The sequence below is a fragment of the Cibotium barometz genome, chromosome 13 (genome assembly GCF_041138505.1).
Source record: "Cibotium barometz isolate CiBa-2024 chromosome 13, ASM4113850v1, whole genome shotgun sequence".
Classification (NCBI taxonomy): domain Eukaryota; kingdom Viridiplantae; phylum Streptophyta; class Polypodiopsida; order Cyatheales; family Cibotiaceae; genus Cibotium; species Cibotium barometz.
The window spans coordinates 55,637,546-55,647,636 of NC_141058.1; positions in this window are offsets into that span (position 1 = coordinate 55,637,546).

Consider the following 10,091-nt stretch of genomic DNA (forward strand, 5'->3'; position numbering starts at 1 on the left):
TACCAGATCAGTATTAATGATCAAGATATCTCGACGAAGACAGCCATCAATACTCGCTATGGGCACTATGAATTGATTATCATGCCGTTTGGATTGACAAATGCCCCAGTTACATTCAATCGCCTAATGCAAGAAAGCAAAACTCCTCAGGAGTTGAACCGAGTTCAAGGGTACATCTTGGATGAAGGAATTATGTATTATAATAGTAGGCTATGTATTCCCAATGATGAGGGAACTAAGGGTCAAATTTTGAATGAAGCCCATGATAGCCTTATAGCAGGACATCTAGGTTTCATCAAAGACCTACATAACTGTAAAGAAAAGCTTCTTTTGGCCTGGACCAAAATAGGATGTACTTAATCATGTACGTCAATGCCTGATATGTCAAAAAGTCAAAGCCGAGAGAGTAAAAATGCCTGGGAAGTTACATCCATTAGACATCCCCTAGATGAAGTGGGAATGTATCAGTATGGATTTTATTACTGGACTACCTTTAGTGCAATCAGGTTACAACTCCATCTTCGTGGTAGTTGAGAGACTAACCAAAGTTGCCCATCTGATTCTAGTAAAAGAAACCTACACTGCAGTGGATGTGGCCAGAGTGTTCCTCAAGGAAATCTTCAGATTGCATGGCCTACCCCCAAGAGAATAAGAAGTGATTGAGATCCCAAATTCATGTCAAGATTCTGGACTGCATTCTTCGAAGCAGTAGGAACTTTCTTGGATCTCAGCATAGCTTACCACCCCGAGACCGATGGTCAAACAGAAAGGGTGAACCAAATAATCAAAGACATACTTCGGTCATGCTGTGGCATGGAACCCAAGAAGTGGCTAAGCTATCTGCACCTAGTCGAATTCACCTACAATGCTTCTTATCACCGAAGTATCGAGATGAGCCCTTTCAAAGCTCTGTATGGACAAGACTGCCTAACACCATTAACTTGGTCCGACCCATTGATTAGGGTCGAGATGTTCAGACGGATGCTTGACGTCATGGAGCAGTAGATGTAGGCAATCCGCAACAAGGATATAAAAGCTGTCCACCACCAGGATAGACAGAATTAGTATGTAGATAAGAAGAGGTCAGACAGAAAATTCGAAGAAGCAGATATGGTCTTCATTCGAGTACGCCCCAAAAGAAGTTCTCTATCTCTTGGGAAGTACAAGAAGTTATCTCCCAGATATATTGTGGGCCATATCTGATTATAAAGAAAGTAGGAAACTTAGTCTATAAACTTCTTTTGCCTCCTCATCTCAAAGTACATAATGTATTTCATGTCAGCTACTTAAGAAGTATGTACCGAGCCCGAATCATGTGCTTAATGATGAACTCTTAACTTCTTCAACCCAAGGGCAGATGGAACTCCAACTTGAAGAAATCCTTGATGTTCGAGAGAAGGTTATCAACAAGAACAGAATTCTAAGAGAATTATTAGTCAAATGGAAGTTCTATCCTTTTGAAGATGACACCTAGGAGAAAGAAGCCGAACTGATATGGGATTACCCCTAGTTTTTGCGAGATGAGGACATCTCACGTTTTTCAAGTGGGAGAGGATGTAAGATTCCTCCCCGACCCCTCAAGATGTCCAGTTTCTTCCCCTGTAATCAATCCCCTTTTGAGAATAATCAAAGATCTTGTTTCTATCTGTTTTGGCCTAGAGAGAGAAAATGTTCTATAGAGAGATAATCCAGTTTTTAGATATCTTTGGATGGAAAAATATCCCTTCTTATTAAAATAAATTCCCCCGAAACAAAAGTTTAAAAAGAAATTCCTAAGGTGCATTAGAAATAAATTATAATGTGCACAAAAGACCTTAGCCTAAGGGTCAAGATTTTTTAAAAATTTTGGATTATGGTCCAATTAAGGTTCATATGGACCAATAAGATTAATCCAAATGTAGGGAGGAGACAAATTGAAGAATAAAAGAAAAACCCCCCCAAAAATGAGTAAATGCTCACAAAAGATGAAGAGTGGACTAAGGACCAAAGAAAAGAATTAAAAAACTGAATTTTGACACCTCAGTGTGGGGATCTCCCCTCATGAAGTAGGTGCCTTTTTCTCATCATTACCCCCAATTTTGAATCAATAAAATGAGATATTTTCATCTCTCCTCTCTCCTGTTTCAAAACTAGATTCAAAAAGTAAGCTGAACTGACAAAAAATGGTCAAAAATTGACCAAACTGATCTAAAAAATTCTAGAATCAGTTTGCTTGGTTAGAGGCTCACTTTTTCCTATAAATAGAAGCCTCCCCCTTTGTAAAAGCTTAATGGTGTTTATGCACTGTTACTCTACTCCTGGTCCTGAGCGACCTTACATTGAATTTTTTAATGATTCAATTGTTTTTGGCCTAATCCTCTCCAAAGTGAATTGGTGGCCACTATTGCTTCAAACAATAGTAGAACTCTCAATGCCTCAAGCCAAAGGACAGCTTACAAGCTCCATGTAAGCTAATTTTCTTACTTTGTTTTTACGAATTTTAATGAAAAATCTATGGTTTTCTTGATTTTTATGTTTTGTAAATGATTGAATTAAATTCAAATGCTATGCCTTTGATGAAAAGGCCACCCCCTTCTCTTCTTTACATTCCAACCTTTCTTAATCCTAGAAAGATTAACTAAGTGATTAATTAAACTCTTCTTATTGTTTACTCTCTTGAATTTAGAAAATTGTGTAGATTAGAGTTCTGTAATTCTAAATTGGGTTACTTAAGTTAAGTGAAGATAGATAAAAATGAGAAATGGTCAGCCATACAAAGGAGGTTATGGCAAAATTTTCTAGAATTTTGTGTAAAAGAAAGTTTATTTTTATGTTATTCCAAAAGAGTAATTCCCACCATTTTTTGCATCTAAAAGAAATATTCTAATTACTCCATGTACATATTCACCTATGCATAGAAAGATGCATAATTGAAAATTTCTTTATTACAAAAGTGTTATTCTTATTAAAATTGATTTCTATGCATAGAAAGATGCATAAATGAAATTTTTTTATTACAAAAGTGTTATTCTTATTAAATTTGATTTCTATGCATAGAAAGATGCATAATGGAATTGTTTTTATTATAAAAGTGTTATTCTTATTAAATTTATTTTCTATGCATAGAAAGATGCATAATGGAATTTTTTTAAAAGTGTTATTCTTATTAAATTTGATTTCTAAGCATAGAAAGATGCATAAAGGAATTTTTTAAATTATAAAAGTGTTATTCTTATTAGAATTGATTTCTATGCATAGAAAGATGCATAATGTCAAACCTTTTTAAGAAAGATAGTTCAAGAAAAATCTTATCCGACTCGAACCTTGAATCAGACTATGACCAAGACCAAACTCTTTCGTCAGTTTCGAGGAAAGAAGGTGTGATCAGTTTAAAAAAAAACTCAAAACTCTCGCCAAATCTGAAACTAAGTTTGAGACCCTTCGAATTGATATGTGGATCAAGGTTATAGAATTTGAAGAATTTTGTTATGAAATTCAAAATTTCGATCAAGAATTTCTGGGGATACTGATTCAAGAAATACTCCTTGTATTCAAAAGAAAATCAAACTGAAAACTTGCATATAGAAACCCTATTTTCTTAAAGGACTTTCTTATGCCAGAATGCTGGAGGGAACATTTGGTATATGTTTTTCTAAGGGAAGTTTGGTTGCACAACAGCTGGCGGGGAGTGTTCAAAGGATAGCTCACGTGGCAAAGCCTGCTCAGGTCTTAACCAGCCTTGGTATGGTTGAAAAATGGTGCACTTCTAGTATGATGGGCGAGGGTCAACAAAGCGGTCCCTGAGTGAAGTGCCAGGACACCTAAGGAGGATCCTGGAGGGTTCTGACCAGGAGATGCACAGGCTCACAGTGCCTATGACACCCATGTGTACGTCATGGAAGATATGTATGATGGACGAAATGATTATTGTAATCTATTACTGGATCTTGTTGTTGCTGAATAGTTGGTCTCAAAACGGAGAGTCCAGAGTGATACTGTTTTTGAGAAACAAGGGACTGGATGGAATTTTTGAGTTATGACATCTGTAACCAATAACTGTTTGTCAATGGATTATTTTATATGTTGAAGTTTTAAAGAAGAGTGTGTGCATATCTGTATTCGAAAGTAAAAGTTAAGAAAGGCATTCAAGTAATGGTGGGTGAGTAATTGTCTGGTTCTACCGATTCTAGTGGTTGGGTGGTGTGGGCTTAGGCTGGAATCAGTGGAGTTTTAATAATTAAATTGAAATAATAGGAATACACTTAGAATTCGAGTAGTTAAATAAAAACCTGAAGAATTTCTCAAATGAGTAGATCAATGGCTGTGCCTGACTTCGGTTAAGAAAAAAGTGTTGATTTCCTCAAATGATTAGATCAACGGCTGTGCCTAATTTCAGTTAAGAAAAAAGCATTGAATTCTTCAAACTAAGTCAGTGATAGTTTTCCTTCTATCTGGTTTAATTAGGTGAAGGATAGTTTAGTCTCTTGACCCCATTAGAAAATTTTATTTTAAGAAAATTAAAAAGGTGGAATTGTCCTTGTTTTTCGGGCAAAGGAATTTTCCCGGTTTCGGTTTCGGAATGACCACCAGATTAGTCTCGTGTCCGGACATTCGAGGGCGAGGCCCCGAGTGGGAAACCTTGCCTCGCGCAAGGGGAAGCTACTTCCGCTGCTAGCAACCGGGAATCCGGTGCGCGGAGGGGGCAGAGGGGTCTTACATTGCTAAACTCTACTTTCACGCCCGCCTTTTGTCCCTCAACCCTAGCACACTTGAAGCCAAAAAGATGGTGGAATTTGAGTACCTCTCGTCCACCTTATACAAGGAGCTGGATAGGCATGCCCAATGGGATGGAAAAAATGGGATCAAAAGAATTTGTGGAGCTACCCTGGGAGGAGCTCCTGCAAAACTTCAATGCTACGCAATAGTTGGTTTGTTTGACCCTATTTTGGTCTAGAGAGAGAAAATATTTTAGAGAGAGGTAATATAGTTTTGAGATATTTTTGGATACAAAGTTACCCTTTTATTTTAAGATGAATTCCCCTAAAACAAAAGTTTAGAAAGAGTTTTCCAATGTGCATTAGAAATTAATTGAATATGCACCTTAGCCTAGGGGTACCTATTGGACACCTTAGCCTAGGGGTACCTATTTTCAGAAAATTATGGATTAAGGTCCAAAGAGTGTTCTAATGGGCATATAGGTTTAATCCAAGTGTTTGAATAAGAAAAATGCAAGAAGAAAATAAAATCCACCAAAAATGAATAAATTTTCACATAAGATGAAGAGTTAACTAGTTCTAGTACTTTAGTATAAAAATGTGAATTTTGACACCTCAGGAGGAGAGAGAGAACCCCTCATCAAGGAGGCACCTAGAAATCACATCAAGGAGGTCAGTTTTTATTCAAAAAATAATAAAGTGGCTAGATATTTCATCTCTCATCTCTCCTCTTTCAAACTAGATCAAAAAGTGGGCATAATTAGTCTAAAACTTGTCCAAATTGGATCAAACTGAAGCTGGAAGCCTCTAGATCCCAGTTGGACTTGGTTGGTGGCCTCCCTCACCTATAAATAGAGCCCCAATACTTTGTATTTTCATCTTAGAGTGATTCCATGGCTAGTGTAATTTTCATTTTAGTGTAATTCCATTATCCCTCTACCTTGCCTCTCTCCATTGTGAAGCTTTGGTGCTTCACTAAACCTCTTCTTCTCTTGGAGATTACCCTCTTCTCTTACTGGCCAAGCCTCTTCTTTGAGGGCTACACATCTCCTTAAAGAATCAAGCCAAAAACCAAGGGTAAGCTAAGCAATGATGCTTACTCTCTTCTTTGGATCTTCTTCCCAACCTCTCTACATGCTTGGGAAGCATTTTATTTCATGGTTTCTTCTTAGAACCATGCCCTTATTGATTTATGTTGTTTAAATGAAGTAGTGTTAATCTCCTATGCTTAAATGTATTGTTTTTGATTTGTAATCTCTCTTTTTGAAAGAATACTCACTTTTATGGTTAAATCCTTCTTGGAAGGATAAATCTTAGTTCTAAACTCATTTTCTTACCAAAACTCTAAGCCTCACAAGCTAGAGATGAAGATTAAAATTTTTTATGATTATTAACCTACTTAGAATGAGATTAATTCATTTAAGCTTGTTTTTATGATAAGAAATCTTATATTTATTCATTTTATGATGAAAGAGAGCTTATGATAACATTCATATATTTATTTTCATTTGGAAATTATAATTGGATATATTTTTAAGATGTAATTATGCTTATATTTATGCTTAGGTTTATGCATAAAATAAATTTTATGCTAAAAGTGGAATTTTGAGTATTCTCATTTCATAAAAAATACGGGGAAGCTATGGCAAAATTTTTAGAAAATGAATATAAATTTATGCATAATAAATTTTATGCCAAAAGTAGAGTTTTGAGCATTATTCATTTTAGAAATTACGAGAAGGTTATGTACAATTCTTCTCTAATTTTTAAATGAAATTATGAATATAATTCATTTAGATAAAAATGAATTAGAATGTGTGCATAAATATTTTATGCTAAAAGAGAGATTTTCATGATATTTTATTTTGGAAAATAGAGAAAAGAATGTGAAAATATTCACAGGGGTGCATCGAGAAAACATGGATAAAATTTTAATCAAAAAGAGGAATCATGAACATAATTAACTTTTGAAATTATGTATACGTCTAGATTCTCAAGAAACAGAATCTTAAATACATTCTGAACGGGAAAAGGATTTCTAAAAAAAAAGACCAGAAACATGCTTAGTTGGATGAATGTAAATACTTGTGACTGATTCCTAGATTCCCTGAGAAAGGAATCTAGAATTCTTGAAAGGATCAAGAATCAAAAAGAGAACGGAAATATAGACTTAATTGAATTGAGTCGAGAAAAAGTTGCCTTTAATTAGAAAGTTTTGTCAGTATGAAAAGTAGAGTAACTATACTTTTCACCTAGTTGACTGTGGAACAAAGGTTCTGATAACTAGATCAAGGAAAGTTGATAATCAAACCTGATTTTCTCAAAGCGAAAAGAGACCATCTTGTTTGTAGAAATTGAATTGATGAGGATTCATGTGGTTGATTGATGTGGATTGATGTGTGGAATGATGTGGAGTGATGTGGATTGATGGGGATTGATGTGTGGAATGATGTGGATTGATATGGAAATAATGTGAAATGATGTGAATGATGTGGATTGATATGGAAATAATGTGAAATGATGTGAATGAATGTGGGATGATGTGAATCAATGTGGAATGATGTGGAATGATAAGGAATGATGTGGAATGATGTGAAATGATGTGGAATGAGGAGAAATGATATCAATAGATGTGGAATGATATGAAAAGATGGGAAGCTTGGAAACTGTATTTGCATTTGAAACCTATTTTTTTAAAGATTGTTTTACGTCAAGAATTTTGATTATCTTATGGAATGAGGTCGTGGGGACCTAAGTGGAAAATGTTGCAAACAGCTGACGGAGAGTCAAAGAAGGACGTTTTGCATGGCAAGGTCAGCTGAGGTCTTGACCAGCCTCGGTTCGGTTCGGTTAAAATGGTAAGCTTCCAGTACGGTGGATGAGGGGCCAAGGAAGCGGCCTATGAGTGAAGCACTAGGTCACCTGCGAAGGAGCCTAGAGGGTGCTGACCATACGGTGCTCGGCTCTGGGTCGCCCAGGATACCCATGTGTGCATCGAGGTAGAAATGGAATATTAAGTTGGAGTTATTTTTTGAACACGGGCCTGGATCTGGTTAGTTGACCTTGCTGAACTTCAACGGATGAGTCCATGGCTCTTTTTGGTAACTGGATCTCATTGGTTGATCTAGTTGATCTTCAACAAAGAGTCCATATGGATTTTATGAGATTATACTCCTGGGTACTATTATTGAAAAGGCCGCTGAGTGAAGTACTAGGTGAGCCTAGAGGGACTGACCAGGTGGTGAGCATTCTGGTTGCCCCGATGATGCCATAAGTATGCTGAGGAAGGAATGACCGAAATTTTATGGTTGAAAAGTGAAAAAGTTGGAAATTAGACCTTGGAACTGGAATACTGAGGATTATGATGGAAACAATGTGGTTTTATTGCAGTTCTATTTGGAAATAGTTGAATCTGAGAAAAAGGCAATTTCATATTGGGTGCGAAAGTGGTATGTCTATTTAATTTTTGCATGAGAGTTGGCTAGGGGGCCTGGGAACAATTTTCCTTGGTACTCGGGACAAAATATAACCAAATTTTTATAATAGATCCTATCAATACAGTGGTTGGGCGGTTGGCTAACCCATGGGATTGGATGGGGTTAAGTTGGATCGATGGATTCCTATAATAAAATTTGATTCTATTCAAGTTACATAGTTGAAGTAAGTCACAGGATAATCCTTGTTCTATGGAAAAGAATCAATGGATGTGCCTCTTTTGATGGGGAAAAAAGCGTTGGTTTCCATGAACCAAGTTCGAGTTCCTCCTTCGATCTGGCCATGTGACCTGCGGGTTTGGTCGGAATACAAAGGATAGTTAAGGCTCTTGACTACGTTAGAAGATTTTCCTGGCCTATGCTTTCTGGGTGAGGGAAGTTTTTTTCGGGTTCAGTTTTGGAAGAATCGAGGGATTAGTCTCTTGTTCGGACATTTGTGTGGGCGAGGCCCCAAGTTGGAAGCTCTAATCTGTGCATGAGGTTGCTACTTCCGTTGCTAGCTCTCTAGAGTTTGATGCACAGAGAGGGCAGGGATCTCACAGTTGGAGCAGCTACTCTGCAAAAGTCAAACATCATCATGCTCCCATAAGGTGAGAAGAGAGTGTTCAAATCTCTGTATGTTATTGAAGGAGGCTAAGATCAAGCCAACAGGCTGACAATGAAGACATGTTTAAAGAGTTCAGCCTTCTATTGGGAAAGGCAAAGGAGTTTAAGATCATGGGCATAACAGATGAAGACCGACAAAAGGAAATGCGTTTTGTGGTGGAGATGATCAATCTTATGCACAAGAAATATTGCATGTCCAAGGAAGACCTTTGGGATGGTGAAGGCCACATAAGCTAGAACAAAGGTGGCATGGGCAGAGGTGCTGTATCCAAACCTAAAGGACTAGATAGGGAAAATCAACCATCCAAACACAAAAACAAAAATTGGCCCATATTCTGGTAGCCCTATTTAAGGCACAATTAGGAGCCGGAAAAGATAAGGAGGAAGGCCACAAAGCGGATGCAGGGAAACAAGAGGATGCAGGTCACATAGGGAGGAACATAGGGAGGATGCAGGTCCCAAAGAAGATGCAACTGAAAGCCCTAGGAACAAGAAAGTTTCGGACAAGGAAAAGACCAGGCATCGGAGAAGAAAAGAGTTTTGGAATTCGGGGAGAAGAAGACCAGCAAGAAGTGGAGGACAACAAGGGAAGGTACCAGTGGGGCAACATAAGCAAGGGTAAGGAGGACTTGGCCAACATTGGCAAGTCTATCCTCTCACAGAAGCTAGAGTAGCAGTAGCAGGAGACTGTAACACCCACAAGCTTCTAGTAGCTAGAACAAGCACAATCTAATCTGCAATTAATTTTGTAAATTTTCCAAATTCCATTGACACAAACTGGGTGTAGGGAGCTCTCAACTACCTCCAACGTTGCATGTTATAGATGGGTTGAAAGAAATGACCAAGCTGCAAGCAATAATTAGAGAGAAGGATGATGCCATCCAGATGGTGAGGAGCCAGCAGAAACCCCTACAAGAAGAGTTGTGCAAGAGGAGGATGGAAGCAGGCTGTTTGTATGAAATGCAAAGGCAAATCTAGGATCTCCAGTAGAAAATGCGGATCACTGTCTGGATTCTAGACAGACTTAGGAACTAACCTACTTTGCAGTCATGATCAATCTTCCCGTGTTTAGGCAGACATGTAGCTTAATGTCTTAGTGTTGGCTTATTGCGTTGGGCACATCATTAGTTTGTTGATCCTCCAAAGCCAACTAGGTGGTCCAGAAATACGTAAGTATTGGGGTTTTGAAATATGCCAAGAATTCCTCTTTTAATATTTAAATTATTTGTATCTAGAGTATCGTGGGAATTCCTCTTTTGCATCTATTTTTTTTCATGAAAAAATAAATATAACAAAA